General features: G+C 50.7%; 39 non-coding genes across 39 annotated transcripts; 29 read left to right on the plus strand and 10 right to left on the minus strand.

Moving 5' to 3' along the window:
- Window positions 1-274: 274 nt before the first annotated feature.
- Window positions 275-346, minus strand: trnad-guc (transfer RNA aspartic acid (anticodon GUC)). The gene has a single exon. It is a non-coding gene; the product is annotated as a tRNA-Asp (tRNA).
- A 144-nt stretch (window positions 347-490) lies between these two features.
- trnav-cac (transfer RNA valine (anticodon CAC)) lies at window positions 491-563 on the plus strand. The gene has a single exon. It is a non-coding gene; the product is annotated as a tRNA-Val (tRNA).
- A 657-nt stretch (window positions 564-1220) lies between these two features.
- Window positions 1221-1293, plus strand: trnav-aac (transfer RNA valine (anticodon AAC)). The gene has a single exon. It is a non-coding gene; the product is annotated as a tRNA-Val (tRNA).
- A 1247-nt stretch (window positions 1294-2540) lies between these two features.
- Window positions 2541-2613, plus strand: trnaf-gaa (transfer RNA phenylalanine (anticodon GAA)). Its single transcript has one exon. It is a non-coding gene; the product is annotated as a tRNA-Phe (tRNA).
- A 433-nt stretch (window positions 2614-3046) lies between these two features.
- Window positions 3047-3118, minus strand: trnad-guc (transfer RNA aspartic acid (anticodon GUC)). Its single transcript has one exon. It is a non-coding gene; the product is annotated as a tRNA-Asp (tRNA).
- Window positions 3119-3262: 144 nt separating this feature from the next.
- Window positions 3263-3335, plus strand: trnav-cac (transfer RNA valine (anticodon CAC)). The gene has a single exon. It is a non-coding gene; the product is annotated as a tRNA-Val (tRNA).
- A 1977-nt stretch (window positions 3336-5312) lies between these two features.
- On the plus strand, window positions 5313-5385 carry trnaf-gaa (transfer RNA phenylalanine (anticodon GAA)). The gene has a single exon. It is a non-coding gene; the product is annotated as a tRNA-Phe (tRNA).
- A 433-nt stretch (window positions 5386-5818) lies between these two features.
- Window positions 5819-5890, minus strand: trnad-guc (transfer RNA aspartic acid (anticodon GUC)). The gene has a single exon. It is a non-coding gene; the product is annotated as a tRNA-Asp (tRNA).
- Window positions 5891-6034: 144 nt separating this feature from the next.
- trnav-cac (transfer RNA valine (anticodon CAC)) lies at window positions 6035-6107 on the plus strand. The gene has a single exon. It is a non-coding gene; the product is annotated as a tRNA-Val (tRNA).
- Window positions 6108-6764: 657 nt separating this feature from the next.
- trnav-aac (transfer RNA valine (anticodon AAC)) lies at window positions 6765-6837 on the plus strand. Its single transcript has one exon. It is a non-coding gene; the product is annotated as a tRNA-Val (tRNA).
- A 1252-nt stretch (window positions 6838-8089) lies between these two features.
- On the plus strand, window positions 8090-8162 carry trnaf-gaa (transfer RNA phenylalanine (anticodon GAA)). The gene has a single exon. It is a non-coding gene; the product is annotated as a tRNA-Phe (tRNA).
- Window positions 8163-8595: 433 nt separating this feature from the next.
- On the minus strand, window positions 8596-8667 carry trnad-guc (transfer RNA aspartic acid (anticodon GUC)). Its single transcript has one exon. It is a non-coding gene; the product is annotated as a tRNA-Asp (tRNA).
- A 143-nt stretch (window positions 8668-8810) lies between these two features.
- On the plus strand, window positions 8811-8883 carry trnav-cac (transfer RNA valine (anticodon CAC)). The gene has a single exon. It is a non-coding gene; the product is annotated as a tRNA-Val (tRNA).
- A 657-nt stretch (window positions 8884-9540) lies between these two features.
- On the plus strand, window positions 9541-9613 carry trnav-aac (transfer RNA valine (anticodon AAC)). The gene has a single exon. It is a non-coding gene; the product is annotated as a tRNA-Val (tRNA).
- A 1248-nt stretch (window positions 9614-10861) lies between these two features.
- Window positions 10862-10934, plus strand: trnaf-gaa (transfer RNA phenylalanine (anticodon GAA)). Its single transcript has one exon. It is a non-coding gene; the product is annotated as a tRNA-Phe (tRNA).
- Window positions 10935-11367: 433 nt separating this feature from the next.
- trnad-guc (transfer RNA aspartic acid (anticodon GUC)) lies at window positions 11368-11439 on the minus strand. Its single transcript has one exon. It is a non-coding gene; the product is annotated as a tRNA-Asp (tRNA).
- A 144-nt stretch (window positions 11440-11583) lies between these two features.
- trnav-cac (transfer RNA valine (anticodon CAC)) lies at window positions 11584-11656 on the plus strand. Its single transcript has one exon. It is a non-coding gene; the product is annotated as a tRNA-Val (tRNA).
- Window positions 11657-12313: 657 nt separating this feature from the next.
- Window positions 12314-12386, plus strand: trnav-aac (transfer RNA valine (anticodon AAC)). The gene has a single exon. It is a non-coding gene; the product is annotated as a tRNA-Val (tRNA).
- A 1252-nt stretch (window positions 12387-13638) lies between these two features.
- trnaf-gaa (transfer RNA phenylalanine (anticodon GAA)) lies at window positions 13639-13711 on the plus strand. Its single transcript has one exon. It is a non-coding gene; the product is annotated as a tRNA-Phe (tRNA).
- A 433-nt stretch (window positions 13712-14144) lies between these two features.
- Window positions 14145-14216, minus strand: trnad-guc (transfer RNA aspartic acid (anticodon GUC)). Its single transcript has one exon. It is a non-coding gene; the product is annotated as a tRNA-Asp (tRNA).
- A 143-nt stretch (window positions 14217-14359) lies between these two features.
- On the plus strand, window positions 14360-14432 carry trnav-cac (transfer RNA valine (anticodon CAC)). The gene has a single exon. It is a non-coding gene; the product is annotated as a tRNA-Val (tRNA).
- Window positions 14433-15089: 657 nt separating this feature from the next.
- On the plus strand, window positions 15090-15162 carry trnav-aac (transfer RNA valine (anticodon AAC)). The gene has a single exon. It is a non-coding gene; the product is annotated as a tRNA-Val (tRNA).
- Window positions 15163-16414: 1252 nt separating this feature from the next.
- On the plus strand, window positions 16415-16487 carry trnaf-gaa (transfer RNA phenylalanine (anticodon GAA)). Its single transcript has one exon. It is a non-coding gene; the product is annotated as a tRNA-Phe (tRNA).
- A 434-nt stretch (window positions 16488-16921) lies between these two features.
- Window positions 16922-16993, minus strand: trnad-guc (transfer RNA aspartic acid (anticodon GUC)). Its single transcript has one exon. It is a non-coding gene; the product is annotated as a tRNA-Asp (tRNA).
- Window positions 16994-17137: 144 nt separating this feature from the next.
- trnav-cac (transfer RNA valine (anticodon CAC)) lies at window positions 17138-17210 on the plus strand. The gene has a single exon. It is a non-coding gene; the product is annotated as a tRNA-Val (tRNA).
- A 657-nt stretch (window positions 17211-17867) lies between these two features.
- trnav-aac (transfer RNA valine (anticodon AAC)) lies at window positions 17868-17940 on the plus strand. Its single transcript has one exon. It is a non-coding gene; the product is annotated as a tRNA-Val (tRNA).
- A 1252-nt stretch (window positions 17941-19192) lies between these two features.
- On the plus strand, window positions 19193-19265 carry trnaf-gaa (transfer RNA phenylalanine (anticodon GAA)). Its single transcript has one exon. It is a non-coding gene; the product is annotated as a tRNA-Phe (tRNA).
- Window positions 19266-19699: 434 nt separating this feature from the next.
- trnad-guc (transfer RNA aspartic acid (anticodon GUC)) lies at window positions 19700-19771 on the minus strand. Its single transcript has one exon. It is a non-coding gene; the product is annotated as a tRNA-Asp (tRNA).
- Window positions 19772-19915: 144 nt separating this feature from the next.
- Window positions 19916-19988, plus strand: trnav-cac (transfer RNA valine (anticodon CAC)). The gene has a single exon. It is a non-coding gene; the product is annotated as a tRNA-Val (tRNA).
- Window positions 19989-20645: 657 nt separating this feature from the next.
- Window positions 20646-20718, plus strand: trnav-aac (transfer RNA valine (anticodon AAC)). The gene has a single exon. It is a non-coding gene; the product is annotated as a tRNA-Val (tRNA).
- Window positions 20719-21970: 1252 nt separating this feature from the next.
- On the plus strand, window positions 21971-22043 carry trnaf-gaa (transfer RNA phenylalanine (anticodon GAA)). The gene has a single exon. It is a non-coding gene; the product is annotated as a tRNA-Phe (tRNA).
- Window positions 22044-22476: 433 nt separating this feature from the next.
- On the minus strand, window positions 22477-22548 carry trnad-guc (transfer RNA aspartic acid (anticodon GUC)). Its single transcript has one exon. It is a non-coding gene; the product is annotated as a tRNA-Asp (tRNA).
- A 144-nt stretch (window positions 22549-22692) lies between these two features.
- Window positions 22693-22765, plus strand: trnav-cac (transfer RNA valine (anticodon CAC)). Its single transcript has one exon. It is a non-coding gene; the product is annotated as a tRNA-Val (tRNA).
- A 657-nt stretch (window positions 22766-23422) lies between these two features.
- trnav-aac (transfer RNA valine (anticodon AAC)) lies at window positions 23423-23495 on the plus strand. Its single transcript has one exon. It is a non-coding gene; the product is annotated as a tRNA-Val (tRNA).
- A 1078-nt stretch (window positions 23496-24573) lies between these two features.
- Window positions 24574-24646, plus strand: trnav-aac (transfer RNA valine (anticodon AAC)). The gene has a single exon. It is a non-coding gene; the product is annotated as a tRNA-Val (tRNA).
- A 1060-nt stretch (window positions 24647-25706) lies between these two features.
- Window positions 25707-25779, plus strand: trnaf-gaa (transfer RNA phenylalanine (anticodon GAA)). The gene has a single exon. It is a non-coding gene; the product is annotated as a tRNA-Phe (tRNA).
- Window positions 25780-26430: 651 nt separating this feature from the next.
- On the minus strand, window positions 26431-26502 carry trnad-guc (transfer RNA aspartic acid (anticodon GUC)). The gene has a single exon. It is a non-coding gene; the product is annotated as a tRNA-Asp (tRNA).
- A 144-nt stretch (window positions 26503-26646) lies between these two features.
- On the plus strand, window positions 26647-26719 carry trnav-cac (transfer RNA valine (anticodon CAC)). The gene has a single exon. It is a non-coding gene; the product is annotated as a tRNA-Val (tRNA).
- Window positions 26720-27376: 657 nt separating this feature from the next.
- On the plus strand, window positions 27377-27449 carry trnav-aac (transfer RNA valine (anticodon AAC)). Its single transcript has one exon. It is a non-coding gene; the product is annotated as a tRNA-Val (tRNA).
- The last annotated feature ends 207 nt before the right edge of the window (window positions 27450-27656 follow it).

A 27656-nucleotide genomic window follows, 5' to 3' on the forward strand; every position in this document is an offset into this window, starting at 1 on the left:
AGACGAGAGTCACGTAGTGAAGCAGAGCAACTACCCCTGCAAAAATTGCATAATTGCAACGCCGGTCTTCCACGTGACGGGCGGAGATACTGTCCACTACACTCGTTTTTCTGTCTCTCTTCTCGAGGAGAGCTCCTCTGGCCTGGCTTAGCTTAGCCAAAAGCAAACAGCTAGCGTCTGCTCGCTGAGATGTTGTTGCCGGAAGTGATGAGAGCCGAGACTCACGCAGTGATACACTTGTTTCCCCTCAAGTTTTGCAAGAAGTGCAATTTTTCTCCCCGTCGGGGAATCGAACCCCGGTCTTCCGCGTGACAGGCGGAGATACTGTCCACTATACTAACGAGGAGATGGCGTGTTGTGTCCAGGTCGGCTGAGCACGATCGTCTGGCTTCCCCTGCCAGCACAGACACTCTTCCTCGTGAACGACCGCAAATCACTCCTTCCCCCCTTAGGATCGTTCTGATTAAACACCAAAATGCCCCCTTTTCAAGTTTCCGTAGTGTAGTGGTTATCACGTTCGCCTCACACGCGAAAGGTCCCCGGTTCGAAACCGGGCGGAAACAACTAGTGCTTCGGCTTGGCCGTTGGAAATAACACGGAACCTCGATCACCGTCTTCGTGTTCACAAGTTGAGGTTGCCTTTTCCGTGCTCCTTCCTCAGAATCCTACGGTCGTCTCTGTGCCAGAGAACAAAAATGGAGCTCAACATGTGCCGTTATTATTTCTGCTGAGTCTTGGTCCCCCCTCTGTCAACTATCTGAGAGGAGTTTTTCTTCCACATTTAGCTTTACGTGCAACCATGCATCCATGTGTTCCTTCAAAATTCCCAGTGGAATACAAAGTCACATCCTGGAGCGGAGACAACAGTGATCAGCGATCGAGATGAAACAGCCCAAAGTCCAAGAAGGAGCCCACATAGGAGGAGAATTGAATCCTGGATACGCTGACAGCATTTTCATAACAATGACACGCTGTTGTTCAAACGAGGTTCCATAGGAACGGACTGTCGTTATGACCATTCGCTTTGTGTCTCCTTCGCCGGATGTTTGTCCGCGACGACCTACACGTGAAGGCCAACGTGTGTACCCTTGTTGCGCTCTCGGTCGCGTCTGCTCACAAAGATGCTGGCCCCGTCATGGAGTTGCATGAGAGAGAAGAGAAGTGCGGTGCAAATCACCCGCCCCCGCCGAAAAATTAGGCGGCCTCGGCCTCTCCGTCAGGTTTCCATAGTGTAGTGGTCATCACGTTCGCCTAACACGCGAAAGGTCCCCGGTTCGAAACCGGGCGGAAACAGCTCCTTGCTAGCAACTACATTAGCTTATTTTCTGTTTAAAAAACAGAAGTCGCAGTCCCCCTCCACACCCCACCCCAACCTTCTGTTTGACTGTTGTTCCCACTGCTTCCTCGATATACTGCATTCATTTCTGTCCCAGAAAACAAAAAATGGAAATAAAGTGCGCCATTATCACTTCTGCTGAGTGTTGGTCCCCCCGCTTTCCTCTATTTGAAAGAGAGTTTTTCTTACACATTCAGTTTTACATGCAACCATGACATTCAAAGTCAAATCCAAGATTGGAGACAGCAGTGATGATCGATCGAGATTGAAAATGTTTATTGCCATGTACACAGCATTAGATTCAACAGCCTTTCAGGATGCCACGGACTGTTTTCATGTTGCGCGCTCCCCAAACTTAACAGACACTAACTTTCGCAACACACTTTCCATAGACACACGCGATATACACTTAGAAAAGAGTGCACAATTACGTACGTACATGGGCAAACACAAGAAGGATCATAAGCCGGAAAAATGAAACGCAGTCCATGTGTACGTAAATATTCGAGTGACAGTGGACTAAGGTGCAAGCATGTTGCCTGTATGACACAAAGCAGCGGCAGCATATTGTGATTTAGAAAAGGCAACCGTGGACTCACCTGAGGACTTGTCATCGATCGATTCATTCCCATAGCACAGTGAAATACATGGACACATCCAGGAAAGGAATGGAGACAACGGTGAACCAAGTTGTGATCCAAACAGGGCACCACCGCCATCTAGTGGGGAAACACTCTCACCGGTAGCAGAGACGGCAAACAACCGTGTGTCGGTATGTCGCCGGTTCGAAACCGGGCGGAAAAAAAACAACGATCGTTTTTGCTGACACTATTCTGAATATTCCCCCTTCCCTCCCCGATGTCAAGTGGAGCTTTTCTGGTCTCTTTTCTCAGCATGCTTTCACTCACATGTCGCAGTACGATACATAGTGACACTCAACTGGACACAGCGGCGATTGACATTCAAGATGAAACAGCCTGAAGTCCCCAGAAGGAAGCCCACCTCACGTCACAGAGCTCCGAGCAGCCAATCCCGGCGGCAGTCCTGGTTATGAGCCTCGGGTTCGCGCTGCACGCCGGCTCGTGGCCATTAGCTTGCTGTTGCTCCGCTAAGCTTCGCTCAGCTAGCGGCTCGCCTCACCTTGACCTCAGTAGCCGGATGTTGTCGCCGCTCGTCGTGACGTCACATCCGTGCCGGTTCCGTCGCCGAAATAGCTCAGTTGGGAGAGCGTTAGACTGAAGATCTAAAGGTCCCTGGTTCGATCCCGGGTTTCGGCACGACATCTGACCGTGTGCGGGGGCCTGCCAAAATCCCAGCCTTCCCTCGGTTTCGTTTTTCTGTCACTCTTCTCGAAAAGAGCTCATCCAGCTTAGCTAAGCTTAGCTTAGCTCGCGTCTGCTCGCTGAGATGTTGTTGCCGGAAGTGAGGAGAGACGAGAGTCACGTAGTGAAGCAGAGCAACTACCCCTGCAAAAATTGCATAATTGCAACCCCGGTCTTCCACGTGACGGGCGGAGATACTGTCCACTACACTCGTTTTCGTTTTTCTGTCTCTCTTCTCGAGGAGAGCTCCTCTGGCCTGGCTTAGCTTAGCCAAAAGCAAACAGCTAGCGTCTGCTCGCTGAGATGTTGTTGCCGGAAGTGATGAGAGCCGAGACTCACGCAGTGATACACTTGTTTCCCCTCAAGTTTTGCAAGAAGTGCAATTTTTCTCCCCGTCGGGGAATCGAACCCCGGTCTTCCGCGTGACAGGCGGAGATACTGTCCACTATACTAACGAGGAGATGGCGTGTTGTGTCCAGGTCGGCTGAGCACGATCGTCTGGCTTCCCCTGCCAGCACAGACACTCTTCCTCGTGAACGACCGCAAATCACTCCTTCCCCCCTTAGGATCGTTCTGATTAAACACCAAAATGCCCCCTTTTCAAGTTTCCGTAGTGTAGTGGTTATCACGTTCGCCTCACACGCGAAAGGTCCCCGGTTCGAAACCGGGCGGAAACAACTAGTGCTTCGGCTTGGCCGTTGGAAATAACACGGAACCTCGATCACCGTCTTCGTGTTCACAAGTTGAGATTGCCTTTTCCGTGCTCCTTCCTCAGAATCCTACGGTCGTCTCTGTGCTAGAGAACAAAAATGGAGCTCAACATGTGCCGTTATTATTTCTGCTGAGTCTTGGTCCCCCCTCTGTCAACTATCTGAGAGGAGTTTTTCTTCCACATTTAGCTTTACGTGCAACCATGCATCCATGTGTTCCTTCAAAATTCCCAGTGGAATACAAAGTCACATCCTGGAGCGGAGACAACAGTGATCAGCGATCGAGATGAAACAGCCCAAAGTCCAAGAAGGAGCCCACATAGGAGGAGAATTGAATCCTGGATACGCTGACAGCATTTTCATAACAATGACACGCTGTTGTTCAAACGAGGTTCCATAGGAACGGACTGTCGTTATGACCATTCGCTTTGTGTATCCTTCGCCGGATGTTTGTCCGCGACGACCTACACGTGAAGGCCAACGTGTGTACCCTTGTTGCGCTCTCGGTCGCGTCTGCTCACAAAGATGCTGGCCCCGTCATGGAGTTGCATGAGAGAGAAGAGAAGTGCGGTGCAAATCACCCGTCCCCGCCGAAAAATTAGGCGGCCTCCGTCTCTCCGTCAGGTTTCCGTAGTGTAGTGGTCATCACGTTCGCCTAACACGCGAAAGGTCCCCGGTTCGAAACCGAGCGGAAACAGCTCCTTGCTAGCAACTACATTAGCTTATTTTCTGTTTAAAAAACAGAAGTCGCAGTCCCCCTCCACACCCCACCCCAACCTTCTGTTTGACTGTTGTTCCCACTGCTTCCTCGACATACTGCATTCATTTCTGTCCCAGAAAACAAAAAATGGAAATAAAGTGCGCCATTATCACTTCTGCTGAGTGTTGGTCCCCCCGCTTTCCTCTATTTGAAAGAGAGTTTTTCTTACACATTCAGTTTTACATGCAACCATGACATTCAAAGTCAAATCCAAGATTGGAGACAGCAGTGATGATCGATCGAGATTGAAAATGTTTATTGCCGTGTACACAGCATTAGATTCAACAGCCTTTCAGGATGCCACGGACTGTTTTCATGTTGCGCGCTCCCCAAACTTAACAGACACTAACTTTCGCAACACACTTTCCATAGACACACGCGATATACACTTAGAAAAGAGTGCACAATTACGTACGTACATGGGCAAACACAAGAAGGATCATAAGCCGGAAAAATGAAACGCAGTCCATGTGTACGTAAATATTCGAGTGACAGTGGACTAAGGTGCAAGCATGTTGCCTGTATGACACAAAGCAGCGGCAGCATATTGTGATTTAGAAAAGGCAACCGTGGACTCACCTGAGGACTTGTCATCGATCGATTCATTCCCATAGCACAGTGAAATACATGGACACATCCAGGAAAGGAATGGAGACAACGGTGAACCAAGTTGCGATCCAAACAGGGCACCACCGCCATCTAGTGGGGAAACACTCTCACCGGTAGCAGAGACGGCAAACAACCGTGTGTCGGCATGTCGCCGGTTCGAAACCGGGCGGAAAAAAAACAACGATCGTTTCTGCTGACACTATTCTGAATATTCCCCCTTCCCTCCCCGATGTCAAGTGGAGCTTTTCTGGTCTCTTTTCTCAGCATGCTTTCACTCACATGTCGCAGTACGATACAAAGTGACACTCAACTGGACACAGCGGCGATTGACATTCAAGATGAAACAGCCTGAAGTCCCCAGAAGGAAGCCCACCTCACGTCACAGAGCTCCGAGCAGCCAATCCCGGCGGCAGTCCTGGTTATGAGCCTCGGGTTCGCGCTGCACGCCGGCTCGTGGCCATTAGCTTGCTGTTGCTCCGCTGAGCTTCGCTCAGCTAGCGGCTAGCCTCACCTTGACCTCAGTAGCCGGATGTTGTCGCCGCTCCTCGTGACGTCACATCCGTGCCGGTTCCGTCGCCGAAATAGCTCAGTTGGGAGAGCGTTAGACTGAAGATCTAAAGGTCCCTGGTTCGATCCCGGGTTTCGGCACGACATCTGACCGTGTTAGGGGGCCTGCCAAAATCCCAGCATTCCCTCGGTTTCGTTTTTCTGTCACTCTTCTCGAAAAGAGCTCATCTAGCTTAGCTAAGCTTAGCTTAGCTCGCGTCTGCTCGCTGAGATGTTGTTGCCGGAAGTGAGGAGAGACGAGAGCCACGTAGTGAAGCAGAGCAACTACCCCTGCGAAAATTGCATAATTGCAACGCCGGTCTTCCACGTGACGGGCGGAGATACTGTCCACTACACTCGTTTTCGTTTTTCTGTCTCTTTTCTCGAGGAGAGCTCCTCTGGCCTGGCTTAGCTCAGCCAAAAGCAAACAGCTAGCGTCTGCTCGCTGAGATGTTGTTGCCGGAAGTGATGAGAGCCGAGACTCACGCAGTGATACACTTGTTTCCCCTCAAGTTTTGCAAGAAGTGCAATTTTTCTCCCCGTCGGGGAATCGAACCCCGGTCTTCCGCGTGACAGGCGGAGATACTGTCCACTATACTAACGAGGAGATGGTGTGCTGTGTCCAGGTCGGCTGAGCACCATCGTCTGGCTTCCCCTGCCAGCACAGACACCCTTCCTCGTGAACGACTGCAAATCACTCCTTCCCCCCTTAGGATCGTTCTGATTAAACACCAAAATTGCCCCTTCTCGAGTTTCCGTAGTGTAGTGGTTATCACGTTCGCCTCACACGCGAAAGGTCCCCGGTTCGAAACCGGGCGGAAACAACTAGTGCTTCGGCTTGGCCGTTGGAAATAACACGGAACCTCGATCACCGTCTTCGTGTTCACAAGTTGAGATTGCCTTTTCCGTGCTCCTTCCTCAGAATCCTACGGTCGTCTCTGTGCTAGAGAACAAAAATGGAGCTCAACATGTGCCGTTAATATTTTTGCTGAGTCTTGGTCCCCCCTCTGTCAACTATCTGAGAGGAGTTTTTCCTCCACATTTAGCTTTACGTGCAACCATGCATCCATGTGTACCTTCAAAATTCCCAGTGGAATACAAAGTCACATCCTGGAGCGGAGACAACAGCGATCAGCGATCGAGATGAAACAGCCCAAAGTCCATGAAGGAGCCCACACAGGAGGAGAATTGAATCCTGGATACGCTGACAGCATTTTCATAACAATAACACGCTGTTGTTCAAACGAGGTTCCATAGGAATGGACTGTCGTTATGACCATTCGCATTGTGTCTCCTTCGCCGGATGTTTGTCCGCGACGACCTACACGTGAAGGCCAACGTGTGTACCCTTGTTGCGCTCTCGGTCGCGTCTGCTCACAAAGATGCTGGCCCCGTCATGGAGTTGCATGAGAGAGAAGAGAAGTGCAGTGCAAATCACCCGTCCCCGCCGAAAAATTAGGCGGCCTCCACCTCTCCGTCAGGTTTCCGTAGTGTAGTGGTCATCACGTTCGCCTAACACGCGAAAGGTCCCCGGTTCGAAACCGGGCGGAAACAGCTCCTTGCTAGCAACTGCATTAGCTTATTTTCTGTTTAAAAAACAGAGGTCGCAGTCCCCCTCCACACCCCACCTCACCCCAACCTTCTGTTTGACTGTTGTTCCCACTGCTTCCTCGATATACTGCATTCATTTCTGGCCCAGAAAACAAAAAATGGAAATAAAGTGCGCCATTATCACTTCTGCTGAATGTCGGTCCCCCCGCTTTCCTCTATTTGAAAGAGAGTTTTTCTTACACATTCAGTTTTACATGCAACCATGACATTCAAAGTCAAATCCAAGATTGGAGACAGCAGTGATGATCGATCGAGATTGAAAATGTTTATTGCCATGTACACAGCATTAGATTCAACAGCCTTTCAGGATGCCACGGACTGTTTTCATGTTGCGCGCTCCCCAAACTTAACAGACACTAACTTTCGGAACACACTTTCCATAGATACACGCGATATACACTTAGAAAAGAGTGCACAATTACGTACGTACATGGGCAAACACAAGAAGGATCATAAGCCGGAAAAATGAAACGCAGTCCATGTGTACGTAAATATTCGAGTGACAGTGGACTAAGGTGCAAGCATGTTGCCTGTATGACACAAAGCAGCGGCAGCATATTGTGATTTAGAAAAGGCAACCGTGGACTCACCTGAGGACTTGTCATCGATCGATTCATTCCCATAGCACAGTGAAATACATGGACACATCCAGGAAAGGAATGGAGACAACGGTGAACCAAGTTGCGATCCAAACAGGGCACCACCGCCATCTAGTGGGGAAACACTCTCACCGGTAGCAGAGACGGCAAACAACCGTGTGTCGGCATGTCGCCGGTTCGAAACCGGGCGGAAAAAAAACAACGATCGTTTCTGCTGACACTATTCTGAATATTCCCCCTTCCCTCCCCGATGTCAAGTGGAGCTTTTCTGGTCTCTTTTCTCAGCATGCTTTCACTCACATGTCGCAGTACGATACAAAGTGACACTCAACTGGACACAGCGGCGATTGACATTCAAGATGAAACAGCCTGAAGTCCCCAGAAGGAAGCCCACCTCACGTCACAGAGCTCCGAGCAGCCAATCCCGGCGGCAGTCCTGGTTATGAGCCTCGGGTTCGCGCTGCACGCCGGCTCGTGGCCATTAGCTTGCTGTTGCTCCGCTGAGCTTCGCTCAGCTAGCGGCTTGCCTCACGTTGACCTCAGTAGCCGGATGTTGTCGCCGCTCCTCGTGACGTCACATCCGTGCCGGTTCCGTCGCCGAAATAGCTCAGTTGGGAGAGCGTTAGACTGAAGATCTAAAGGTCCCTGGTTCGATCCCGGGTTTCGGCACGACATCTGACCGTGTTCGGGGGCCTGCCAAAAGCCCAGCATTCCCTCGGTTTCGTTTTTCTGTCACTCTTCTCGAAAAGAGCTCATCTAGCTTAGCTAAGCTTAGCTTAGCTCGCGTCTGCTCGCTGAGATGTTGTTGCCGGAAGTGAGGAGAGACGAGAGCCACGTAGTGAAGCAGAGCAACTACCCCTGCGAAAATTGCATAATTGCAACGCCGGTCTTCCACGTGACGGGCCGAGATACTGTCCACTACACTCGTTTTCGTTTTTCTGTCTCTCTTCTCGAGGAGAGCTCCTCTGGCCTGGCTTAGCTCAGCCAAAAGCAAACAGCTAGCGTCTGCTCGCTGAGATGTTGTTGCCGGAAGTGATGAGAGCCGAGAGTCACGCAGTGATACACTTGTTTCCCCTCAAGTTTTGCAAGAAGTGCAATTTTCCTCCCCGTCGGGGAATCGAACCCCGGTCTTCCGCGTGACAGGCGGAGATACTGTCCACTATACTAACGAGGAGATGGCTAAGGTGTCCAGGTCGGCTGAGCATTATCGTCTGGCTTCCCCTGCCAGCACAGACACTCTTCCTCGTGAACGACTGCAAATCACTCCTTCCCCCCTTAGGATCGTTCTGATTAAACACCAAAATGTCCCCTTTTCAAGTTTCCGTAGTGTAGTGGTTATCACGTTCGCCTCACACGCGAAAGGTCCCCGGTTCGAAACCGGGCGGAAACAACTAGTGCTTCGGCTTGGCCGTTGGAAATAACACGGAACCTCGATCACCGTCTTCGTGTTCACAAGTTGAGGTTGCCTTTTCCGTGCTCCTTCCTCAGAATCCTACGGTCGTCTCTGTGCTAGAGAACAAAAATGGAGCTCAACATGTGCCGTTATTATTTCTGCTGAGTCTTGGTCCCCCCTCTGTCAACTATCTGAGAGGAGTTTTTCTTCCACATTTAGCTTTACGTGCAACCATGCATCCATGTGTTCCTTCAAAATTCCCAGTGGAATACAAAGTCACATCCTGGAGCGGAGACAACAGTGATCAGCGATCGAGATGAAACAGCCCAAAGTCCAAGAAGGAGCCCACATAGGAGGAGAATTGAATCCTGGATACGCTGACAGCATTTTCATAACGATGACACGCTGTTGTTCAAACGAGGTTCCATAGGAACGGACTGTCGTGATGACCATTCGCTTTGTGTCTCCTTCGCCGGATGTTTGTCCGCGACGACCTACACGTGAAGGCCAACGTGTGTACCCTTGTTGCGCTCTCGGTCGCGTCTGCTCACAAAGATGCTGGCCCCGTCATGGAGTTGCATGAGAGAGAAGAGAAGTGCGGTGCAAATCACCCGTCCCCGCCGAAAAATTAGGCGGCCTCCGCCTCTCCGTCAGGTTTCCGTAGTGTAGTGGTCATCACGTTCGCCTAACACGCGAAAGGTCCCCGGTTCGAAACAGGGCGGAAACAGCTCCTCGCTAGCAACTACAATAGCTTATTTTCTGCTTGAAAAAAATGAAGTCGCAGTCCCCCTCCACACCCCACCCCAACCTTCTGTTTGACTGTTGTTCCCACCGCTTCCTCGATATACTGCATTCATTTCTGTCCCAGAAAACAAAAAATGGAAATAAAGTGCGCCATTAGCACTTCTGCTGAGTGTCGGTCCCCCCGCTTTCCTCTATTTGAAAGAGAGTTTTTCTTACACATTCAGTTTTACATGCAACCATGACATTCAAAGTCAAATCCAAGATTGGAGACAGCAGTGATGATCGATCGAGATTGAAAATGTTTATTGCCATGTACACAGCATTAGATTCAACAGCCTTTCAGGATGCCACGGACTGTTTTCATGTTGCGCGCTCCCCAAACTTAACAGACACTAACTTTCGCAACACACTTTCCATAGACACACGCGATATACACTTAGAAAAGAGCGCACAATTACGTACGTACATGGGCAAACACAAGAAGGATCATAAGCCGGAAAAATGAAACGCAGTCCATGTGTACGTAAATATTCGAGTGACAGTGGACTAAGGTGCAAGCATGTTGCCTGTATGACACAAAGCAGCGGCAGCATATTGTGATTTCGAAAAGGCAACCGTGGACTCACCTGAGGACTTGTCATCGATCGATTCATTCCCATAGCACAGTGAAATACATGGACACATCCAGGAAAGGAATGGAGACAACGGTGAACCAAGTTGGGATCCAAACAGGGCACCACCGCCATCTAGTGGGGAAACACTCTCACCGGTAGCAGAGACGGCAAACAACCGTGTGTCGGCATGTCGCCGGTTCGAAACCGGGCGGAAAAAAAACAACGATCGTTTTTGCTGACACTATTCTGAATATTCCCCCTTCCCTCCCCGATGTCAAGTGGAGCTTTTCTGGTCTCTTTTCTCAGCATGCTTTCACTCACATGTCGCAGTACGATACAAAGTGACACTCAACTGGACACAGCGGCGATTGACATTCAAGATGAAACAGCCTGAAGTCCCCAGAAGGAAGCCCACCTCACGTCACAGAGCTCCGAGCAGCCAATCCCGGCGGCAGTCCTGGTTATGAGCCTCGGGTTCGCGCTGCACGCCGGCTCGTGGCCATTAGCTTGCTGTTGCTCCGCTGAGCTTCGCTCAGCTAGCGGCTAGCCTCACCTTGACCTCAGTAGCCGGATGTTGTCGCCGCTCCTCGTGACGTCACATCCGTGCCGGTTCCGTCGCCGAAATAGCTCAGTTGGGAGAGCGTTAGACTGAAGATCTAAAGGTCCCTGGTTCGATCCCGGGTTTCGGCACGACATCTGACCGTGTTCGGGGGCCTGCCAAAAGCCCAGCATTCCCTCGGTTTCGTTTTTCTGTCACTCTTCTCGAAAAGAGCTCATCTAGCTTAGCTAAGCTTAGCTTAGCTCGCGTCTGCTCGCTGAGATGTTGTTGCCGGAAGTGAGGAGAGACGAGAGCCACGTAGTGAAGCAGAGCAACTACCCCTGCGAAAATTGCATAATTGCAACGCCGGTCTTCCACGTGACGGGCCGAGATACTGTCCACTACACTCGTTTTCGTTTTTCTGTCTCTCTTCTCGAGGAGAGCTCCTCTGGCCTGGCTTAGCTTAGCCAAAAGCAAACAGCTAGCGTCTGCTCGCTGAGATGTTGTTGCCGGAAGTGATGAGAGCCGAGACTCACGCAGTGATACACTTGTTTCCCCTCAAGTTTTGCAAGAAGTGCAATTTTTCTCCCCGTCGGGGAATCGAACCCCGATCTTCCGCGTGACAGGCGGAGATACTGTCCACTATACTAACGAGGAGATGGCGTGTTGTGTCCAGGTCGGCTGAGCACCATCGTCTGGCTTCCCCTGCCAGCACAGACACCCTTCCTCGTGAACGACTGCAAATCACTCCTTCCCCCCTTAGGATCGTTCTGATTAAACACCAAAATTGCCCCTTCTCGAGTTTCCGTAGTGTAGTGGTTATCACGTTCGCCTCACACGCGAAAGGTCCCCGGTTCGAAACCGGGCGGAAACAACTAGTGCTTCGGCTTGGCCGTTGGAAATAACACGGAACCTCGATCACCGTCTTCGTGTTCACAAGTTGAGATTGCCTTTTCCGTGCTCCTTCCTCAGAATCCTACGGTCGTCTCTGTGCTAGAGAACAAAAATGGAGCTCAACATGTGCCGTTAATATTTTTGCTGAGTCTTGGTCCCCCCTCTGTCAACTATCTGAGAGGAGTTTTTCCTCCACATTTAGCTTTACGTGCAACCATGCATCCATGTGTACCTTCAAAATTCCCAGTGGAATACAAAGTCACATCCTGGAGCGGAGACAACAGCGATCAGCGATCGAGATGAAACAGCCCAAAGTCCATGAAGGAGCCCACACAGGAGGAGAATTGAATCCTGGATACGCTGACAGCATTTTCATAACAATAACACGCTGTTGTTCAAACGAGGTTCCATAGGAATGGACTGTCGTTATGACCATTCGCATTGTGTCTCCTTCGCCGGATGTTTGTCCGCGACGACCTACACGTGAAGGCCAACGTGTGTACCCTTGTTGCGCTCTCGGTCGCGTCTGCTCACAAAGATGCTGGCCCCGTCATGGAGTTGCATGAGAGAGAAGAGAAGTGCAGTGCAAATCACCCGTCCCCGCCGAAAAATTAGGCGGCCTCCACCTCTCCGTCAGGTTTCCGTAGTGTAGTGGTCATCACGTTCGCCTAACACGCGAAAGGTCCCCGGTTCGAAACCGGGCGGAAACAGCTCCTTGCTAGCAACTGCATTAGCTTATTTTCTGTTTAAAAAACAGAGGTCGCAGTCCCCCTCCACACCCCACCTCACCCCAACCTTCTGTTTGACTGTTGTTCCCACTGCTTCCTCGATATACTGCATTCATTTCTGGCCCAGAAAACAAAAAATGGAAATAAAGTGCGCCATTATCACTTCTGCTGAATGTCGGTCCCCCCGCTTTCCTCTATTTGAAAGAGAGTTTTTCTTACACATTCAGTTTTACATGCAACCATGACATTCAAAGTCAAATCCAAGATTGGAGACAGCAGTGATGATCGATCGAGATTGAAAATGTTTATTGCCATGTACACAGCATTAGATTCAACAGCCTTTCAGGATGCCACGGACTGTTTTCATGTTGCGCGCTCCCCAAACTTAACAGACACTAACTTTCGGAACACACTTTCCATAGATACACGCGATATACACTTAGAAAAGAGTGCACAATTACGTACGTACATGGGCAAACACAAGAAGGATCATAAGCCGGAAAAATGAAACGCAGTCCATGTGTACGTAAATATTCGAGTGACAGTGGACTAAGGTGCAAGCATGTTGCCTGTATGACACAAAGCAGCGGCAGCATATTGTGATTTAGAAAAGGCAACCGTGGACTCACCTGAGGACTTGTCATCGATCGATTCATTCCCATAGCACAGTGAAATACATGGACACATCCAGGAAAGGAATGGAGACAACGGTGAACCAAGTTGCGATCCAAACAGGGCACCACCGCCATCTAGTGGGGAAACACTCTCACCGGTAGCAGAGACGGCAAACAACCGTGTGTCGGCATGTCGCCGGTTCGAAACCGGGCGGAAAAAAAACAACGATCGTTTCTGCTGACACTATTCTGAATATTCCCCCTTCCCTCCCCGATGTCAAGTGGAGCTTTTCTGGTCTCTTTTCTCAGCATGCTTTCACTCACATGTCGCAGTACGATACAAAGTGACACTCAACTGGACACAGCGGCGATTGACATTCAAGATGAAACAGCCTGAAGTCCCCAGAAGGAAGCCCACCTCACGTCACAGAGCTCCGAGCAGCCAATCCCGGCGGCAGTCCTGGTTATGAGCCTCGGGTTCGCGCTGCACGCCGGCTCGTGGCCATTAGCTTGCTGTTGCTCCGCTGAGCTTCGCTCAGCTAGCGGCTTGCCTCACGTTGACCTCAGTAGCCGGATGTTGTCGCCGCTCCTCGTGACGTCACATCCGTGCCGGTTCCGTCGCCGAAATAGCTCAGTTGGGAGAGCGTTAGACTGAAGATCTAAAGGTCCCTGGTTCGATCCCGGGTTTCGGCACGACATCTGACCGTGTTCGGAGGCCTGCCAAAAGCCCAGCATTCCCTCGGTTTCGTTTTTCTGTCACTCTTCTCGAAAAGAGCTCATCTAGCTTAGCTAAGCTTAGCTTAGCTCGCGTCTGCTCGCTGAGATGTTGTTGCCGGAAGTGAGGAGAGACGAGAGCCACGTAGTGAAGCAGAGCAACTACCCCTGCGAAAATTGCATAATTGCAACGCCGGTCTTCCACGTGACGGGCCGAGATACTGTCCACTACACTCGTTTTCGTTTTTCTGTCTCTCTTCTCGAGGAGAGCTCCTCTGGCCTGGCTTAGCTCAGCCAAAAGCAAACAGCTAGCGTCTGCTCGCTGAGATGTTGTTGCCGGAAGTGATGAGAGCCGAGAGTCACGCAGTGATACACTTGTTTCCCCTCAAGTTTTGCAAGAAGTGCAATTTTCCTCCCCGTCGGGGAATCGAACCCCGGTCTTCCGCGTGACAGGCGGAGATACTGTCCACTATACTAACGAGGAGATGGCTAAGGTGTCCAGGTCGGCTGAGCATTATCGTCTGGCTTCCCCTGCCAGCACAGACACTCTTCCTCGTGAACGACTGCAAATCACTCCTTCCCCCCTTAGGATCGTTCTGATTAAACACCAAAATGTCCCCTTTTCAAGTTTCCGTAGTGTAGTGGTTATCACGTTCGCCTCACACGCGAAAGGTCCCCGGTTCGAAACCGGGCGGAAACAACTAGTGCTTCGGCTTGGCCGTTGGAAATAACACGGAACCTCGATCACCGTCTTCGTGTTCACAAGTTGAGGTTGCCTTTTCCGTGCTCCTTCCTCAGAATCCTACGGTCGTCTCTGTGCTAGAGAACAAAAATGGAGCTCAACATGTGCCGTTATTATTTCTGCTGAGTCTTGGTCCCCCCTCTGTCAACTATCTGAGAGGAGTTTTTCTTCCACATTTAGCTTTACGTGCAACCATGCATCCATGTGTTCCTTCAAAATTCCCAGTGGAATACAAAGTCACATCCTGGAGCGGAGACAACAGTGATCAGCGATCGAGATGAAACAGCCCAAAGTCCAAGAAGGAGCCCACATAGGAGGAGAATTGAATCCTGGATACGCTGACAGCATTTTCATAACGATGACACGCTGTTGTTCAAACGAGGTTCCATAGGAACGGACTGTCGTGATGACCATTCGCTTTGTGTCTCCTTCGCCGGATGTTTGTCCGCGACGACCTACACGTGAAGGCCAACGTGTGTACCCTTGTTGCGCTCTCGGTCGCGTCTGCTCACAAAGATGCTGGCCCCGTCATGGAGTTGCATGAGAGAGAAGAGAAGTGCGGTGCAAATCACCCGTCCCCGCCGAAAAATTAGGCGGCCTCCGCCTCTCCGTCAGGTTTCCGTAGTGTAGTGGTCATCACGTTCGCCTAACACGCGAAAGGTCCCCGGTTCGAAACCGGGCGGAAACAGCTCCTTGCTAGCAACTGCATTAGCTTATTTTCTGTTTAAAAAACAGAGGTCGCAGTCCCCCTCCACACCCCACCTCACCCCAACCTTCTGTTTGACTGTTGTTCCCACTGCTTCCTCGATATACTGCATTCATTTCTGGCCCAGAAAACAAAAAATGGAAATAAAGTGCGCCATTATCACTTCTGCTGAATGTCGGTCCCCCCGCTTTCCTCTATTTGAAAGAGAGTTTTTCTTACACATTCAGTTTTACATGCAACCATGACATTCAAAGTCAAATCCAAGATTGGAGACAGCAGTGATGATCGATCGAGATTGAAAATGTTTATTGCCATGTACACAGCATTAGATTCAACAGCCTTTCAGGATGCCACGGACTGTTTTCATGTTGCGCGCTCCCCAAACTTAACAGACACTAACTTTCGGAACACACTTTCCATAGATACACGCGATATACACTTAGAAAAGAGTGCACAATTACGTACGTACATGGGCAAACACAAGAAGGATCATAAGCCGGAAAAATGAAACGCAGTCCATGTGTACGTAAATATTCGAGTGACAGTGGACTAAGGTGCAAGCATGTTGCCTGTATGACACAAAGCAGCGGCAGCATATTGTGATTTAGAAAAGGCAACCGTGGACTCACCTGAGGACTTGTCATCGATCGATTCATTCCCATAGCACAGTGAAATACATGGACACATCCAGGAAAGGAATGGAGACAACGGTGAACCAAGTTGCGATCCAAACAGGGCACCACCGCCATCTAGTGGGGAAACACTCTCACCGGTAGCAGAGACGGCAAACAACCGTGTGTCGGCATGTCGCCGGTTCGAAACCGGGCGGAAAAAAAACAACGATCGTTTCTGCTGACACTATTCTGAATATTCCCCCTTCCCTCCCCGATGTCAAGTGGAGCTTTTCTGGTCTCTTTTCTCAGCATGCTTTCACTCACATGTCGCAGTACGATACAAAGTGACACTCAACTGGACACAGCGGCGATTGACATTCAAGATGAAACAGCCTGAAGTCCCCAGAAGGAAGCCCACCTCACGTCACAGAGCTCCGAGCAGCCAATCCCGGCGGCAGTCCTGGTTATGAGCCTCGGGTTCGCGCTGCACGCCGGCTCGTGGCCATTAGCTTGCTGTTGCTCCGCTGAGCTTCGCTCAGCTAGCGGCTTGCCTCACCTTGACCTCAGTAGCCGGATGTTGTCGCCGCTCCTCGTGACGTCACATCCGTGCCGGTTCCGTCGCCGAAATAGCTCAGTTGGGAGAGCGTTAGACTGAAGATCTAAAGGTCCCTGGTTCGATCCCGGGTTTCGGCACGACATCTGACCGTGTGCGGGGGCCTGCCAAAATCCCAGCATTCCCCTTGGTTTCGTTTTTCTGTCACTCTTCTCGAAAAGAGCTCATCTAGCTTAGCTAAGCTTAGCTTAGCTCGCGTCTGCTCGCTGAGATGTTGTTGCCGGAAGTGAGGAGAGACGAGAGCCACGTAGTGAAGCAGAGCAACTACCCCTGCGAAAATTGCATAATTGCAACGCCGGTCTTCCACGTGACGGGCCGAGATACTGTCCACTACACTCGTTTTCGTTTTTCTGTCTCTCTTCTCGAGGAGAGCTCCTCTGGCCTGGCTTAGCTCAGCCAAAAGCAAACAGCTAGCGTCTGCTCGCTGAGATGTTGTTGCCGGAAGTGATGAGAGCCGAGACTCACGCAGTGATACACTTGTTTCCCCTCAAGTTTTGCAAGAAGTGCAATTTTTCTCCCCGTCGGGGAATCGAACCCCGGTCTTCCGCGTGACAGGCGGAGATACTGTCCACTATACTAACGAGGAGATGGTGTGTTGTGTCCAGGTCGGCTGACCACCATCGTCTGGCTTCCCCTGCCAGCACAGACACCCTTCCTCGTGAACGACTGCAAATCACTCCTTCCCCCCTTAGGATCGTTCTGATTAAACACCAAAATTGCCCCTTCTCGAGTTTCCGTAGTGTAGTGGTTATCACGTTCGCCTCACACGCGAAAGGTCCCCGGTTCGAAACCGGGCGGAAACAACTAGTGCTTCGGCTTGGCCGTTGGAAATAACACGGAACCTCGATCACCGTCTTCGTGTTCACAAGTTGAGATTGCCTTTTCCGTGCTCCTTCCTCAGAATCCTACGGTCGTCTCTGTGCTAGAGAACAAAAATGGAGCTCAACATGTGCCGTTAATATTTTTGCTGAGTCTTGGTCCCCCCTCTGTCAACTATCTGAGAGGAGTTTTTCCTCCACATTTAGCTTTACGTGCAACCATGCATCCATGTATTCCTTCAAAATTCCCAGTGGAATACAAAGTCACATCCTGGAGCGGAGACAACAGCGATCAGCGATCGAGATGAAACAGCCCAAAGTCCATGAAGGAGCCCACACAGGAGGAGAATTGAATCCTGGATACGCTGACAGCATTTTCATAACAATAACACGCTGTTGTTCAAACGAGGTTCCATAGGAATGGACTGTCGTTATGACCATTCGCATTGTGTCTCCTTCGCCGGACGTTTGTCCGCGACGACCTACACGTGAAGGCCAACGGGTGTACCCTTGTTGCGCTCTCGGTCGCGTCTGCTCACAAAGATGCTGGCCCCGTCATGGAGTTGCATGAGAGAGAAGAGAAGTGCAGTGCAAATCACCCGTCCCCGCCGAAAAATTAGGCGGCCTCCACCTCGCCGTCAGGTTTCCGTAGTGTAGTGGTCATCACATTCGCCTAACACGCGAAAGGTCCCCGGTTCGAAACCGGGCGGAAACAGCTCCTTGCTAGCAACTGTATTAGCTTATTTTCTGTTTAAAAAACAGAGGTCGCAGTCCCCCTCCACACCCCACCTCACCCCAACCTTCTGTTTGACTGTTGTTCCCACTGCTTCCTCGATATACTGCATTCATTTCTGGCCCAGAAAACAAAAAATGGAAATAAAGTGCGCCATTATCACTTCTGCTGAATGTCGGTCCCCCCGCTTTCCTCTATTTGAAAGAGAGTTTTTCTTACACATTCAGTTTTACATGCAACCATGACATTCAAAGTCAAATCCAAGATTGGAGACAGCAGTGATGATCGATCGAGATTGAAAATGTTTATTGCCATGTACACAGCATTAGATTCAACAGCCTTTCAGGATGCCACGGACTGTTTTCATGTTGCGCGCTCCCAAAACTTAACAGACACTAACTTTCGGAACACACTTTCCATAGATACACGCGATATACACTTAGAAAAGAGTGCACAATTACGTACGTACATGGGCAAACACAAGAAGGATCATAAGCCGGAAAAATGAAACGCAGTCCATGTGTACGTAAATATTCGAGTGACAGTGGACTAAGGTGCAAGCATGTTGCCTGTATGACACAAAGCAGCGGCAGCATATTGTGATTTAGAAAAGGCAACCGTGGACTCACCTGAGGACTTGTCATCGATCGATTCATTCCCATAGCACAGTGAAATACATGGACACATCCAGGAAAGGAATGGAGACAACGGTGAACCAAGTTGCGATCCAAACAGGGCACCACCGCCATCTAGTGGGGAAACACTCTCACCGGTAGCAGAGACGGCAAACAACCGTGTGTCGGCATGTCGCCGGTTCGAAACCGGGCGGAAAAAAAACAACGATCGTTTCTGCTGACACTATTCTGAATATTCCCCCTTCCCTCCCCGATGTCAAGTGGAGCTTTTCTGGTCTCTTTTCTCAGCATGCTTTCACTCACATGTCGCAGTACGATACAAAGTGACACTCAACTGGACACAGCGGCGATTGACATTCAAGATGAAACAGCCTGAAGTCCCCAGAAGGAAGCCCACCTCACGTCACAGAGCTCCGAGCAGCCAATCCCGGCGGCAGTCCTGGTTATGAGCCTCGGGTTCGCGCTGCACGCCGGCTCGTGGCCATTAGCTTGCTGTTGCTCCGCTGAGCTTCGCTCAGCTAGCGGCTTGCCTCACCTTGACCTCAGTAGCCGGATGTTGTCGCCGCTCCTCGTGACGTCACATCCGTGCCGGTTCCGTCGCCGAAATAGCTCAGTTGGGAGAGCGTTAGACTGAAGATCTAAAGGTCCCTGGTTCGATCCCGGGTTTCGGCACGACATCTGACCGTGTGCGGGGGCCTGCCAAAATCCCAGCATTCCCCTTGGTTTCGTTTTTCTGTCACTCTTCTCGAAAAGAGCTCATCTAGCTTAGCTAAGCTTAGCTTAGCTCGCGTCTGCTCGCTGAGATGTTGTTGCCGGAAGTGAGGAGAGACGAGAGCCACGTAGTGAAGCAGAGCAACTACCCCTGCGAAAATTGCATAATTGCAACGCCGGTCTTCCACGTGACGGGCGGAGATACTGTCCACTACACTCGTTTTCGTTTTTCTGTCTCTCTTCTCGAGGAGAGCTCCTCTGGCCTGGCTTAGCTCAGCCAAAAGCAAACAGCTAGCGTCTGCTCGCTGAGATGTTGTTGCCGGAAGTGATGAGAGCCGAGACTCACGCAGTGATACACTTGTTTCCCCTCAAGTTTTGCAAGAAGTGCAATTTTTCTCCCCGTCGGGGAATCGAACCCCGGTCTTCCGCGTGACAGGCGGAGATACTGTCCACTATACTAACGAGGAGATGGTGTGTTGTGTCCAGGTCGGCTGACCACCATCGTCTGGCTTCCCCTGCCAGCACAGACACCCTTCCTCGTGAACGACTGCAAATCACTCCTTCCCCCCTTAGGATCGTTCTGATTAAACACCAAAATTGCCCCTTCTCGAGTTTCCGTAGTGTAGTGGTTATCACGTTCGCCTCACACGCGAAAGGTCCCCGGTTCGAAACCGGGCGGAAACAACTAGTGCTTCGGCTTGGCCGTTGGAAATAACACGGAACCTCGATCACCGTCTTCGTGTTCACAAGTTGAGATTGCCTTTTCCGTGCTCCTTCCTCAGAATCCTACGGTCGTCTCTGTGCTAGAGAACAAAAATGGAGCTCAACATGTGCCGTTAATATTTTTGCTGAGTCTTGGTCCCCCCTCTGTCAACTATCTGAGAGGAGTTTTTCCTCCACATTTAGCTTTACGTGCAACCATGCATCCATGTATTCCTTCAAAATTCCCAGTGGAATACAAAGTCACATCCTGGAGCGGAGACAACAGCGATCAGCGATCGAGATGAAACAGCCCAAAGTCCATGAAGGAGCCCACACAGGAGGAGAATTGAATCCTGGATACGCTGACAGCATTTTCATAACAATAACACGCTGTTGTTCAAACGAGGTTCCATAGGAATGGACTGTCGTTATGACCATTCGCATTGTGTCTCCTTCGCCGGACGTTTGTCCGCGACGACCTACACTTGAAGGCCAACGTGTGTACCCTTGTTGCGCTCTCGGTCGCGTCTGCTCACAAAGATGCTGGCCCCGTCATGGAGTTGCATGAGAGAGAAGAGAAGTGCAGTGCAAATCACCCGTCCCCGCCGAAAAATTAGGCGGCCTCCACCTCTCCGTCAGGTTTCCGTAGTGTAGTGGTCATCACATTCGCCTAACACGTGAAAGGTCCCCGGTTCGAAACCGGGCGGAAACAGCTCCTTGCTAGCAACTGTATTAGCTTATTTTCTGTTTAAAAAACAGAGGTCGCAGTCCCCCTCCACACCCCACCTCACCCCAACCTTCTGTTTGACTGTTGTTCCCACTGCTTCCTCGATATACTGCATTCATTTCTGGCCCAGAAAACAAAAAATGGAAATAAAGTGCGCCATTATCACTTCTGCTGAATGTCGGTCCCCCCGCTTTCCTCTATTTGAAAGAGAGTTTTTCTTACACATTCAGTTTTACATGCAACCATGACATTCAAAGTCAAATCCAAGATTGGAGACAGCAGTGATGATCGATCGAGATTGAAAATGTTTATTGCCATGTACACAGCATTAGATTCAACAGCCTTTCAGGATGCCACGGACTGTTTTCATGTTGCGCGCTCCCAAAACTTAACAGACACTAACTTTCGGAACACACTTTCCATAGATACACGCGATATACACTTAGAAAAGAGTGCACAATTACGTACGTACATGGGCAAACACAAGAAGGATCATAAGCCGGAAAAATGAAACGCAGTCCATGTGTACGTAAATATTCGAGTGACAGTGGACTAAGGTGCAAGCATGTTGCCTGTATGACACAAAGCAGCGGCAGCATATTGTGATTTAGAAAAGGCAACCGTGGACTCACCTGAGGACTTGTCATCGATCGATTCATTCCCATAGCACAGTGAAATACATGGACACATCCAGGAAAGGAATGGAGACAACGGTGAACCAAGTTGCGATCCAAACAGGGCACCACCGCCATCTAGTGGGGAAACACTCTCACCGGTAGCAGAGACGGCAAACAACCGTGTGTCGGCATGTCGCCGGTTCGAAACCGGGCGGAAAAAAAACAACGATCGTTTCTGCTGACACTATTCTGAATATTCCCCCTTCCCTCCCCGATGTCAAGTGGAGCTTTTCTGGTCTCTTTTCTCAGCATGCTTTCACTCACATGTCGCAGTACGATACAAAGTGACACTCAACTGGACACAGCGGCGATTGACATTCAAGATGAAACAGCCTGAAGTCCCCAGAAGGAAGCCCACCTCACGTCACAGAGCTCCGAGCAGCCAATCCCGGCGGCAGTCCTGGTTATGAGCCTCGGGTTCGCGCTGCACGCCGGCTCGTGGCCATTAGCTTGCTGTTGCTCCGCTGAGCTTCGCTCAGCTAGCGGCTTGCCTCACCTTGACCTCAGTAGCCGGATGTTGTCGCCGCTCCCCGTGACGTCACATCCGTGCCGGTTCCGTCGCCGAAATAGCTCAGTTGGGAGAGCGTTAGACTGAAGATCTAAAGGTCCCTGGTTCGATCCCGGGTTTCGGCACGACATCTGACCGTGTTCGGCGGCCTGCCAAAAGCCCAGCATTCCCTCGGTTTCGTTTTTCTGTCACTCTTCTCGAAAAGAGCTCATCTAGCTTAGCTAAGCTTAGCTTAGCTCGCGTCTGCTCGCTGAGATGTTGTTGCCGGAAGTGAGGAGAGACGAGAGCCACGTAGTGAAGCAGAGCAACTACCCCTGCGAAAATTGCATAATTGCAACGCCGGTCTTCCACGTGACGGGCGGAGATACTGTCCACTACACTCGTTTTCGTTTTTCTGTCTCTCTTCTCGAGGAGAGCTCCTCTGGCCTGGCTTAGCTCAGCCAAAAGCAAACAGCTAGCGTCTGCTCGCTGAGATGTTGTTGCCGGAAGTGATGAGAGCCGAGACTCACGCAGTGATACACTTGTTTCCCCTCAAGTTTTGCAAGAAGTGCAATTTTTCTCCCCGTCGGGGAATCGAACCCCGATCTTCCGCGTGACAGGCGGAGATACTGTCCACTATACTAACGAGGAGATGGTGTGTTGTGTCCAGGTCGGCTGAGCACCATCGTCTGGCTTCCCCTGCCAGCACAGACACCCTTCCTCGTGAACGACTGCAAATCACTCCTTCCCCCCTTAGGATCGTTCTGATTAAACACCAAAATTGCCCCTTCTCGAGTTTCCGTAGTGTAGTGGTTATCACGTTCGCCTCACACGCGAAAGGTCCCCGGTTCGAAACCGGGCGGAAACAACTAGTGCTTCGGCTTGGCCGTTGGAAATAACACGGAACCTCGATCACCGTCTTCGTGTTCACAAGTTGAGATTGCCTTTTCCGTGCTCCTTCCTCAGAATCCTACGGTCGTCTCTGTGCTAGAGAACAAAAATGGAGCTCAACATGTGCCGTTAATATTTTTGCTGAGTCTTGGTCCCCCCTCTGTCAACTATCTGAGAGGAGTTTTTCCTCCACATTTAGCTTTACGTGCAACCATGCATCCATGTATTCCTTCAAAATTCCCAGTGGAATACAAAGTCACATCCTGGAGCGGAGACAACAGCGATCAGCGATCGAGATGAAACAGCCCAAAGTCCATGAAGGAGCCCACACAGGAGGAGAATTGAATCCTGGATACGCTGACAGCATTTTCATAACAATAACACGCTGTTGTTCAAACGAGGTTCCATAGGAATGGACTGTCGTTATGACCATTCGCATTGTGTCTCCTTCGCCGGACGTTTGTCCGCGACGACCTACACGTGAAGGCCAACGTGTGTACCCTTGTTGCGCTCTCGGTCGCGTCTTCTCACAAAGATGCTGGCCCCGTCATGGAGTTGCATGAGAGAGAAGAGAAGTGCAGTGCAAATCACCCGTCCCCGCCGAAAAATTAGGCGGCCTCCACCTCTCCGTCAGGTTTCCGTAGTGTAGTGGTCATCACATTCGCCTAACACGCGAAAGGTCCCCGGTTCGAAACCGGGCGGAAACAGCTCCTTGCTAGCAACTGTATTAGCTTATTTTCTGTTTAAAAAACAGAGGTCGCAGTCCCCCTCCACACCCCACCTCACCCCAACCTTCTGTTTGACTGTTGTTCCCACTGCTTCCTCGATATACTGCATTCATTTCTGGCCCAGAAAACAAAAAATGGAAATAAAGTGCGCCATTATCACTTCTGCTGAATGTCGGTCCCCCCGCTTTCCTCTATTTGAGGTCGGCTGAGCACCATCGTCTGGCTTCCCCTGCCAGCACAGACACCCTTCCTCGTGAACGACTGCAAATCACTCCTTCCCCCCTTAGGATCGTTCTGATTAAACACCAAAATTGCCCCTTCTCGAGTTTCCGTAGTGTAGTGGTTATCACGTTCGCCTCACACGCGAAATGTCCCCGGTTCGAAACCGGGCGGAAACAACTAGTGCTTCGGCTTGGCCGTTGGAAATGACGCGGAACCTCGATCACCGTCTTCGTGTTCACAAGTTGAGATTGCCTTTTCCGTGCTCCTTCCTCAGAATCCTACGGTCGTCTCTGTGCTAGAGAACAAAAATGGAGCTCAACATGTGCCGTTAATATTTCTGCTGAGTCTTGGTCCCCCCTCTGTCAACTATCTGAGAGGAGTTTTTCTTCCACATTTAGCTTTACGTGCAACCATGCATCCATGTGTTCCTTCAAAATTCCCAGTGGAATACAAAGTCACATCCTGGAGCGGAGACAACAGCGATCAGCGATCGAGATGAAACAGCCCAAAGTCCATGAAGGAGCCCACATAGGAGGAGAATTGAATCCTGGATACGCTGACAGCATTTTCATAACAATAACACGCTGTTGTTCAAACGAGGTTCCATAGGAATGGACTGTCGTTATGACCATTCGCATTGTGTCTCCTTCGCCGGATGTTTGTCCGCGACGACCTACACGTGAAGGCCAACGTGTGTACCCTTGTTGCGCTCTCGGTCGCGTCTGCTCACAAAGATGCTGGCCCCGTCATGGAGTTGCATGAGAGAGAGAAGAGAAGTGCAGTGCAAATCACCCGTCCCCGCCGAAAAATTAGGCGGCCTCCACCTCTCCGTCAGGTTTCCGTAGTGTAGTGGTCATCACGTTCGCCTAACACGCGAAAGGTCCCCGGTTCGAAACCGGGCGGAAACAGCTCCTTGCTAGCAACTGCGTCAGCTTATTTTCTGTTTGAAAGAGAGTTTTTCTTACACATTCAGTTTTACATGCAACCATGACATTCAAGATTGGAGACAGCAGTGATGATCGATCGAGATTGAAAATGTTTATTGCCATGTACACGGCATTAGATTCAACAGCCTTTCAGGATGCCACGGACTGTTTTCATGTTGCGCGCTCCCCAAACTTAACAGACACTAACTTTCGGAACACACTTTCCATAGATACACGCGATATACACTTAGAAAAGAGTGCACAATTACGTACGTACATGGGCAAACACAAGAAGGATCATAAGCCGGAAAAATGAAACGCAGTCCATGTGTACGTAAATATTCGAGTGACAGTGGACTAAGGTGCAAGCATGTTGCCTGTATGACACAAAGCAGCGGCAGCATATTGTGATTTAGAAAAGGCAACCGTGGACTCACCTGAGGACTTGTCATCGATCGATTCATTCCCATAGCACAGTGAAATACATGGACACATCCAGGAAAGGAATGGAGACAACGGTGAACCAAGTTGCGATCCAAACAGGGCACCACCGCCATCTAGTGGGGAAACACTCTCACCGGTAGCAGAGACGGCAAACAACCGTGTGTCGGCATGTCGCCGGTTCGAAACCGGGCGGAAAAAAAACAACGATCGTTTCTGCTGACACTATTCTGAATATTCCCCCTTCCCTCCCCGATGTCAAGTGGAGCTTTTCTGGTCTCTTTTCTCAGCATGCTTTCACTCACATGTCGCAGTACGATACAAAGTGACACTCAACTGGACACAGCGGCGATTGACATTCAAGATGAAACAGCCTGAAGTCCCCAGAAGGAAGCCCACCTCACGTCACAGAGCTCCGAGCAGCCAATCCCGGCGGCAGTCCTGGTTATGAGCCTCGGGTTCGCGCTGCACGCCGGCTCGTGGCCATTAGCTTGCTGTTGCTCCGCTAAGCTTCGCTCAGCTAGCGGCTTGCCTCACCTTGACCTCAGTAGCCGGATGTTGTCGCCGCTCCTCGTGACGTCACATCCGTGCCGGTTCCGTCGCCGAAATAGCTCAGTTGGGAGAGCGTTAGACTGAAGATCTAAAGGTCCCTGGTTCGATCCCGGGTTTCGGCACGACATCTGACCGTGTTCGGGGGCCTGCCAAAAGCCCAGCATTCCCTCGGTTTCGTTTTTCTGTCACTCTTCTCGAAAAGAGCTCATCTAGCTTAGCTAAGCTTAGCTTAGCTCGCGTCTGCTCGCTGAGATGTTGTTGCCGGAAGTGAGGAGAGACGAGAGTCACGTAGTGAAGCAGAGCAACTACCCCTGCGAAAATTGCATAATTGCAACGCCGGTCTTCCACGTGACGGGCGGAGATACTGTCCACTACACTCGTTTTCGTTTTTCTGTCTCTCTTCTCGAGGAGAGCTCCTCTGGCCTGGCTTAGCTCAGCCAAAAGCAAACAGCTAGCGTCTGCTCGCTGAGATGTTGTTGCCGGAAGTGAGGAGAGACGAGAGCCACGTAGTGAAGCAGAGCAACTACCCCTGCGAAAATTGCATAATTGCAACGCCGGTCTTCCACGTGACGGGCCGAGATACTGTCCACTACACTCGTTTTCGTTTTTCTGTCTCTCTTCTCGAGGAGAGCTCCTCTGGCCTGGCTTAGCTTAGCCAAAAGCAAACAGCTAGCGTCTGCTCGCTGAGATGTTGTTGCCGGAAGTGATGAGAGCCGAGAGTCACGCAGTGATACACTTGTTTCCCCTCAAGTTTTGCAAGAAGTGCAATTTTCCTCCCCGTCGGGGAATCGAACCCCGGTCTTCCGCGTGACAGGCGGAGATACTGTCCACTATACTAACGAGGAGATGGCGTGTTGTGTCCAGGTCGGCTGAGCATTATCGTCTGGCTTCCCCTGCCAGCACAGACACTCTTCCTCGTGAACGACTGCAAATCACTCCTTCCCCCCTTAGGATCGTTCTGATTAAACACCAAAATGTCCCCTTTTCAAGTTTCCGTAGTGTAGTGGTTATCACGTTCGCCTCACACGCGAAAGGTCCCCGGTTCGAAACCGGGCGGAAACAACTAGTGCTTCGGCTTGGCCGTTGGAAATAACACGGAACCTCGATCACCGTCTTCGTGTTCACAAGTTGAGGTTGCCTTTTCCGTGCTCCTTCCTCAGAATCCTACGGTCGTCTCTGTGCTAGAGAACAAAAATGGAGCTCAACATGTGCCGTTATTATTTCTGCTGAGTCTTGGTCCCCCCTCTGTCAACTATCTGAGAGGAGTTTTTCTTCCACATTTAGCTTTACGTGCAACCATGCATCCATGTGTTCCTTCAAAATTCCCAGTGGAATACAAAGTCACATCCTGGAGCGGAGACAACAGTGATCAGCGATCGAGATGAAACAGCCCAAAGTCCAAGAAGGAGCCCACATAGGAGGAGAATTGAATCCTGGATACGCTGACAGCATTTTCATAACGATGACACGCTGTTGTTCAAACGAGGTTCCATAGGAACGGACTGTCGTGATGACCATTCGCTTTGTGTCTCCTTCGCCGGACGTTTGTCCGCGACGACCTACACGTGAAGGCCAACGTGTGTACCCTTGTTGCGCTCTCGGTCGCGTCTGCTCACAAAGATGCTGGCCCCGTCATGGAGTTGCATGAGAGAGAAGAGAAGTGCGGTGCAAATCACCCGTCCCCGCCGAAAAATTAGGCGGCCTCCGCCTCTCCGTCAGGTTTCCGTAGTGTAGTGGTCATCACGTTCGCCTAACACGCGAAAGGTCCCCGGTTCGAAACCGGGCGGAAACAGCTCCTCGCTAGCAACTACAATAGCTTATTTTCTGCTTGAAAAAAATGAAGTCGCAGTCCCCCTCCACACCCCACCCCAACCTTCTGTTTGACTGTTGTTCTCACCGCTTCCTCGATATACTGCATTCATTTCTGTCCCAGATAACAAAAAATGGAAATAAAGTGCGCCATTAGCACTTCTGCTGAGTGTCGGTCCCCCCGCTTTCC

Source organism: Fistularia commersonii, chromosome 12 (assembly GCF_037954325.1).
Source record: "Fistularia commersonii isolate RoL2024-O1a breed Wild chromosome 12, RoL_Fcom_v1.0, whole genome shotgun sequence".
Classification (NCBI taxonomy): domain Eukaryota; kingdom Metazoa; phylum Chordata; class Actinopteri; order Syngnathiformes; family Fistulariidae; genus Fistularia; species Fistularia commersonii.